At 38.2% G+C, this 8,436-nt stretch overlaps 1 long non-coding RNA gene across 1 annotated transcript; it reads right to left on the reverse strand.

Moving 5' to 3' along the window:
* Positions 1 to 370: 370 nt before the first annotated feature.
* LOC137971973 (uncharacterized) lies at positions 371 to 2,127 on the reverse strand. Its single transcript, XR_011117012.1, has 3 exons — positions 1,973 to 2,127; positions 1,239 to 1,327; positions 371 to 699 (listed from the first exon to the last, which is right to left on the reverse strand). It is a non-coding gene; the product is annotated as an uncharacterized lncRNA (long non-coding RNA).
* Between the last annotated feature and the right edge of the window lie 6,309 nt (positions 2,128 to 8,436).

The following is an 8,436-nucleotide window of genomic DNA, read 5'->3' on the forward strand; positions in this document are numbered from 1 at the left end:
AAATTCCGTATGACCCTAATAAATATTTCTGCCCATCAAAGAAAGTCATAGCTCGCCAGAGGCCATTAACTCGCTCCCATCATGAGCCAATGAAACTGATGCACATTACTTTTTTTTTTCTTTACGTGTGGTATGTATGTGGAGAAATAAAAATGAAACTAAATTTAATCAAATAATCAAAACGGTCTGTCGTTTTTTTTCGCCTCCAAGTTTCTTCTTCGACGAGGATTTTTCTACATCTCAGTCTCATTCATCGGCCTTACCTTTTCTCGCAAGAGTACCATGGGTCAAGTGGTTTTTCGATTCCTAATCTGGCGGTGCATGTTCGCAATTGCAATTTAAAAAATGAAAGAAATACAATGAGACGAAGTAATATACAATATCCTTAATTTTATTATGTCCTGTTTGGTTCAGAAGCCTTCGTGACAGTTATTTTGGCATTGAAATGGCTCATTTGGTACATTTCTTCAAAGGCGAGCACAAGTAGCTGGCGCTTACGATAGATTACGCTTTCAAATATTAAGACTAAGCCTTTCACCCTTAACATTACTGCAGGCGCGCTAAACAATTTCTTCATAGGTAGTTAACTAAATTTTAGGTTAGTAAATTGTTCATGTCAAACAGTCAACTGATTATGTATATCAAGAATCTTCTGTATTGCGTCTCCCAAACATCAAACTGCTCCGTTATTCGTCACTGCTAGAAAGCAAAAGAAATACAGGGTAAGACTTAAGGTGTATAATTTTTTTAGTTATCACGCACGTGCTTACAAAAGAGAAACGGAAAGAGAAACGGTATAATATTTTCACTATGTAAAACGGGCAAAGACGTCTGTGGGGATAGGGAGTTTATCGCTCGAACACGGAGAACACGGTCCCAGAAATTACTCGATGGAAACTACATTGGATAAGCGCTGTCTTGTTAGTGTCCATTGATGGAACCAATTGGTGAATACCCCATACCGACTGGCACTCGAAATGGTTGTATTTTCCGTTGCAGTTCAACAATTTTGTATTACTCTGCCATCATTTTCGCAAACTGAGTTTTTAAATTTGTATATTTGCAATGCACCTCGACAACTACTTCTTATGATAAATTGAACAGCGTATTTTAAAAAGCCAAAAACCTGGCCGTAATCTTAAAAAACTCTAGAAGTCTAGAAATCCCCGTTACGCGTTTTGAAGGGGTTTTGGGGCAGTCTTTTCTTGTAAAGGTAATAATTGCTAAACGTCTCTTACCGTTTAGGCTTGTTAGTCTCTCTCGTCGTGTTCTTGGGGAGACTTTCTGGATCCCCCATCAGGTTCTTCTGTAGTATCCTGTCTCATTGCTAAAATACAAAGCACGACGATTGTTCCGCTTACGATTGCACCAAACAATACATGCCCGAAAAATACCCTTGATGGAGACATATCTTCTGGGTTGAGTACAGCTTGCTGTAAATTAGATTGAAACGCTTTTACAGACCAGATGCCCTTGTATGAATTGCCGCGTATTTATGGATATTTATGTGGTGCGAAAGACTTGCCTTGTGGCACACTGTCACGTTGTTTACATATGCGAACCTACTTTATAACCAAACACTTTAAACAAACGAATCCGAAAATTGTGTTCTCGTCCATTACAGTTTCTGTGAAATCAAAATGTTCCGCGACATCGTGAGTGATAAGACGACAGGCCTGAGACCATAACAACTATTTACTATTCTTGAAATTATTCAAGCGAGTAATCACTTTTGGTGAGTGTTACACACCATCGTGCGTGGAACAGACAACGTGATAATGCACAACATGTATGTTGCGCACAGACAACAAAGCACAATTGATAATCGTTCGATTCTTCACATTCTTTCCTTTTTCATGTAGTGCTCCCAGTATTTCGACGACGACACTGGGCTTGAAGGCAAGCGTCGGCTCTGCCGACTTGACTTTCATCTCAGCTGCTCCTTCCATATTTTGTCATTTTAGACACATACCTGAAATCAAGCCCAATTAGGTGCACGTCAACTGTCTTGACTTTTCCCTGAGTTGATCAAGTGTATTGCTATACGTAATGGAATTTTAGTCTCATTCCTTGTATTTATGTCCTCGCTTCCGTTAATTATGGTACCGTTACCGCCGTTCGAGGGAATTTTTCAGTCTTCTCAGCCACTATGGGAGCTTACTTGTCATTTATTTACCCATTTTTCTTTTAAAATATTTGGTTTACAAAAGTCAGTCATGTGGAATAAGCTTGTCATGGCAGTTATGGAACGGCTAAGATGTGGGAAATTAATGGAAAGTTCACGCTCTTGAAAAACAATACTATTTCATTTTGGCTATTTTTCATTTCACTAGACGATATGTGGTTTGCAACTATTCTCTAGAGACACAGATAACTATGTTGCAATGTGCAATAGATCATATTCGTATCCTTAGTATTGGACTGGAACTAGCTTGCAATGGAGGCTAATGCGGGGGAATATATTAAAAGGTCTTTGCATTTGAAAAGATTTCCCCGCATTAGACTCTATTGCAAGCTAGTTCCAGTCCAATACTGAGAATACGAATGTGGTCTATCGCTGGTGGACGAACAAAAGGAGCTAATGAAAGATAATTCTTTCTCGTCCACGAACACTACGGCGATGACGTAACGTGAAAACCACTATAGTCGTTGAATATTAACTGAAGCTCATACCGTTTACCGACTCTGTCTCTCCCTCAATTGAAGGATTATTCTTCATTGTCAATTTTGCTCCAATTGAAGTATTATCGTTCATTTTGGACACTGAAAGCTTGATGGGGATCATGGGAAATGAACATATTTCTTTAAAAAGCCGAACCCCAATGTCTGGACTCGCAAGACTCGAACCTGGGAGCGTTTGATTAATAACCCCTTCACTTAACCACTAGACTACCACATCGATAACTGCCAAAAAATTATTATTTTTAATATGTCAATTTTTTTCCTTCCGAATTCCGCTGGAAACATGTATTATCACCCGATAAGAAACAAGTTTAAACTGGAGAAAATGTCGGTTACCAAACCTCAAGAGAAAGCTAACCATTTTAAAATCAAGCACTAGACTTAACCACTATTCAGCAATGATTTTTTTATATACTAATTAGTGTTGGTAAATAACTGGTGCAATTGTCAGCTAGTTGATCTTTGGTGGTTAAGTGGATAAAAACAGTTCCTTCAAAGTGGGTGCTCCGGGTGCAAATCCTGTTGAGGGACTGCTTTTACTTGTTTTTTTTTTTCTTTTTATCTGCTACCACAAGTCCTGGGACAGAGTAATCTTAAGGGAGGATAATACTTCATTTGGAGCAAACTGACAATGAAGGATAATAATCCTTCATTTGAGGAAAAGATCGTGTTGCGTTTACTATGGCTGGAAGAATGGTGCAAAATTCAAGAAATCAAGATTGCTTCCAACATGAACAACCAACCTGCAGTTCAACATTTTCTCTCTGGGTCAAGAGTAAAAATTCAATGGCTAATACAGTAACCAACATCAAAAGTAAGTCAACATCACCTCAAAACCAACATCAAACATCGATATCCACTTCAACAACAAAATACGAGGCTCAACAATTTGGGGACGAGCGACTAGCTTTGGTCGGGGAAGATTGGAACCGGAAAATTCCGGCATGCTGGCAATAGAACAAGGGATCTGAAGGAGCCACTAGGCAAAGTAATGAATGGGGCTTGTCCTTTATATATTTGTAACAGTTAGTCTTAGATTTTGAGCAGTTGAAAGCGTCAAACTTCACTACAAAGGTATCTTTAAAAGTTTCGAAACTCTTCTATAAAAGTTTGAAAATGCTTCCTTATTTCAATTCGGGAAGATTTTGATCACGTGCTTGGCAACGAATTCTTGGCAGATTCCTGTTGGTTAGCGTAGCAGTTCATACATGCAAATCGCAAAAAAAAAATGTTTATCGGTATCTTTCAAATTCGTGACACCGATAATTAGATTGATTCCCCAAATATCAGTTCTTTGAACATGTCATAAATTAAGTTGTGTTTAACAATATACACTTAATGTATGGTCTCGAGGGGAACAGTTAGTTTTGTTTTCCCGAGAGTCCTGATGTTTCCCGAGACGTAGTGGAGGGAAACATCAGGAATCGAGAGAAAACAAAACTAACTAGTCTCCCGAGGGACCAGACATTAAGTGCTTTGTTATACATTTAGACTTTTCCTGCAACAATCCAGCAAAACATCCGGAGCGGGCAACAACTGCGGAATTGTACCCTGGTCGGGATACATTTGAATTTGATCAGGGCCACGTGACAAAGAATCAACCAATCACAGTGCTCGTTTTGTTGAGCGAAAGTCGAGGTATATAACAAATCATGTTGTTGACTATTGAGCGTACATGCTCATTCATTATTGACATCCGGGTAGCCTACAAATTCGGAGTACAAGCTGTGATATTATTTTGAACCCTGAATTGAATGTGAGTGCATGATCATGTGGAAGCATTTTCGAACCTTAAGGGAAGAGTTTCGAAACTTTAAGAAAACGTTTACAGTAAAGTTTGACGCTTGCAAATCTAAGACTATCTGTTACAAATATATAAAGAACAAGCCCCATTTAGTACTTTGGCTAGTGGCTCCTCCAGGCCGCCCTGAAGTTTTCGGCTCCAACCTTCCCGGACCATAGCCATTCACTCGTCCTCAAATTGTTGAGCCGCGTATTTTGTCATTGAAGTTAATATCGCTGTTCGATGTTGGTTTTGAGGTGATTCGTTGTCGTTGATGTTGACTAACGTTTGTTGTTGGATTAGGCGTGTTTTAAGTGTTGGTTATGGTATTAGCCGTTGAATTTGGATTAATTTTATCGTTGACACAGAGAGAAAATGATGAACTGCAGGTTGGTCGTTGATGTTGAAAGCAATTTTGATTTCTTGAATTTTGCACTATTCTGCTAACCATAGCTTACACCCAAACTCTTATTCTTCTAACCAGCTATGTAATAAATGATACAAAAACGTCCATTAATTCGCTTTGACGTCGGAGCTATCTAATGACGGGGAAGTAGACCTTCGAACCCAAATGCGTGGATGATGAATTCAGGACCTGAACGGGTGCCAGTTGCATAAAAAAAATAACGAAACTTTCACAATTTTCGCACCTATAGTGAGACTGTTTTAATTCCAAGAATAGTTACTTTGAAGCCTTGCATACTCTGTTACTCCCATAGTCGTGATCAGTCAACTCAATCTAAAAACAACCTTGAAATCTGTCAAGTGGAAAAGTAAATAATATTGCCTCCGTGAATTCAGAACACTGTCACAACATTTCTCACAATAATATTTTTTTTGAGGAGCAATTCCAGAGTCATCACAAAACTTAGTCTTGACCTTTGTTCTTGAGTCACTTTTTGTTAATAGAAATACAGGAAAGGGAAGAAGATGCAGACTTCGATATTTGATGGCTTTCATCTCTTGCAGCAAACTCAGTTAATGCATAACAATACAGCCGTGGCTGATGTAGCAAAACCACAATGACTTTTATACATATAGGTCCGGTGTTCAATTGAACAAATCCACATTAAGTCACGCCCGTCTGTTTGTGACTGATGTTTTTACAGCCGGAGCGGAAGTTATTCCCAAAACAGAAAAGCAAATCCAAAATAAATCTGTTTTAAGTACATTTCAGTAACTGACACGCATGTGTGTATCTGCCAATCAAGTTAAACCAATAAGAATCGGAGAAAATTTAGTGGTGAACTATAAGTGCTGATAGTGAGTAAGAGACACTATCTTCACCGCGCGCGTTGAAGATATGTTTTTTTTAGTAAAAAGAAAAATCCAAGTATTTCATCAGTACAGATCTATATAATGAGAGTTTTTACATCAAGTACAGAAATGACATTTGACTTCGCTTTACGTTCAAGTTTCCCTTAAAGTGCTACGATGATGAAAAAAAAAAGATTTCTCGTTTTTCTTCACAGTTAGAAAGTACTTGCGATTAATGCTCAAGAGCTGCTGTAATTTCAAGAGGAAGACTGCTTATTTTAACTCCGCTTTTTTCATTAACGGTCCGCCATCACTTGGTGCGGTTCCGATCGATAAGCTTTCAGCGATCTGGATCGAGGAGAAAGTGACGTCATTTACTCACCAGCTCAAAAATGCAATGTGTGAATGCGGCTTAATTAGTAATGCAATTGTGAATCAAAGTGCCCCTGTCGTTACTCGTGGATATGAAAGTTACCGCGATTGTTTAAAATTGTCAGGCTGAAGTTTTCTTTATGCATTAGTCAGTATGATATAACAGCTGGATAACTTTGTAACAGCACAGGGGGTTCTCATATGCAACTAGACACCCAAAATAATGCATGAATGTGAGGTGAGCCCCTTTTCTGGAATTCAACCCTGTAAAATAAGTCTACCATTTCTCTAATAGGCATACGATTACTCTTTAACACATCCTCTATAGAGAGCTGTACCATGTGCTCAAAGTTCCTAGCACAGGTGACAAGGTAATTTTGAATAAGGTCTGATTTTTGTTGCCAGGTCATATTGTTAATGTCATCAGGTTAGGCAAGTAGAGCAGATCCATTCAGTAACATTAACACTTTTTGTGTCAGTTATACATTCCGCCAATAAACCTTGTGAATATTTATCACTATATTGGATACTGTTACACTTAGAGACATGGTCTGAACCATAACTGATCACAGCAAGTGCATATATATTCAGGGCCATGTGTTTTCTTATCACTGATGAAAAGACTGAATCACTTTTGACATGGAATGTCTATATAGATCACTTCATAGTTGGTGAGTGCGTACGATTTTTATTCACGAGTTGTGAAGGATCGCGTAAACGAACGAATGAGCGAAGCGAACGAGTGAGTTTAACGATTCTTCACAACGAGTGAGTAATAAAAATCGTACAAACGAGCCAATCATGAAGTAATTTGTTTATTATATAAGTACAGAGATCATAAAGTTATCTAGGTAAGTGTTAATCGAGAGGCTAACAAACCACCGATCGTGAACAAAAGTCCTAAACAAATAGCAAAATAATATTGAAATAAAAGAAATATTTCGTACCTCGCTTGAGCACTTTTAAAACCCTTTAAGATCTTCTGAAGTATTTTTGTGGAGAAAACTAAGCAATAAAAGATCAAAAACTTTGAAAACCATACACCAGTCGGCCGCCATGTTTACAAATCTGTGCACAGGCCACCCCCGCCAAAGTTCAACATCATATTAGCGAATTGAAAGGCTCATACGACAATTTTTCACTAGTGAAAATAACGATATAGCCAATCAGAGCGTCGATACGTCGTTTTTGACTAGTGAAAAAAATCGTATGACCAATAAGCTGGCTTCTCTAGCGCAAAGAGACTATTTTTATCTCGATCCTTTTTGGAGTGTAAATCTCGTTACGTATATAATAAAATAGAGTCTTGACCTTGACAAATTTCAGCTTGGTTTAGCCTTAACCTCTGCATAGCTTTCCTTAAAATTTAATGGTTCTGTGCTTTTCTGTTTAGTTCTCTGATATGTTCTGGATTGGAAGCTTACCCTTGTGAAATGTTTCCTTTTCATATTCCCTTGCTGCTTCAATATTTTCAGATCTTTTTTGGTATTTTGCATTGTTTTTCTTTTCCTTGAACTCTTTGTTTTGTCTCTTCCGCTTGATAGATTCTCTCATAATTATAACATCTTTTTGCCACTGTTTTGAAGAAATTGTTACCGACACTCACATCATTTTTGGCCATGGTTTATTAATTGATTATTACCTCTGAATAATTGTTGACATTGGTAACACTGCGGATTTCATAACCTGAAATACTGTCATTATAATAATCTAACTGAACTGCTGAAATATAGTTTCTTTCATCTAGATGTCCAAATTATGTTAATAACAGTAGTTCCCTGTTGTCCGCTTATAGGACTGATAAGAGTTACTAGTGCCCACCCCTCAATGGATTCATTTATACGTATTGTAACATTTAATACATCGGAAACTGCTTGAACAATATGTACATCACACCATGTATGTTGCTGTGACAACACACCCACAATTGCTCTGTAATGGGTCCAATAAATTTTTGACGGTTGTTGCTAATGTATTCAACTCCAGCAGCATGCACATTCATGTGATAGGAAGGATCATTGCATAACTGGTGGGAAACAGAAGAAAAGAAGCATGAACCATCTGAGGTACATTCTAGTGTCTTCAATCCCGGGTCTTTTGAAGTAAGAATAGTATGTTTTTACATCACCGGATGATGGTTGAGTGAGCGTACCGCGATAAACTATGCTGCGTAAGGCATGCGCCTTCTAGAGGACAATGCTCTTTCTTTTTGCAATTAAAAGATTTAGCAGAGGTGTTACTGGCGCTGTTCAGGATTTTGCGGTTGTGGTTTTTTATCACGCTAGACATGTTGGGCAGCTGATGATCGCTTCGGCGTGAAACCTATGAGTAACTAAACTAAA

Source organism: Montipora foliosa, chromosome 9, assembly GCF_036669935.1.
Source record: "Montipora foliosa isolate CH-2021 chromosome 9, ASM3666993v2, whole genome shotgun sequence".
In the NCBI taxonomy this organism is placed as follows: domain Eukaryota; kingdom Metazoa; phylum Cnidaria; class Anthozoa; order Scleractinia; family Acroporidae; genus Montipora; species Montipora foliosa.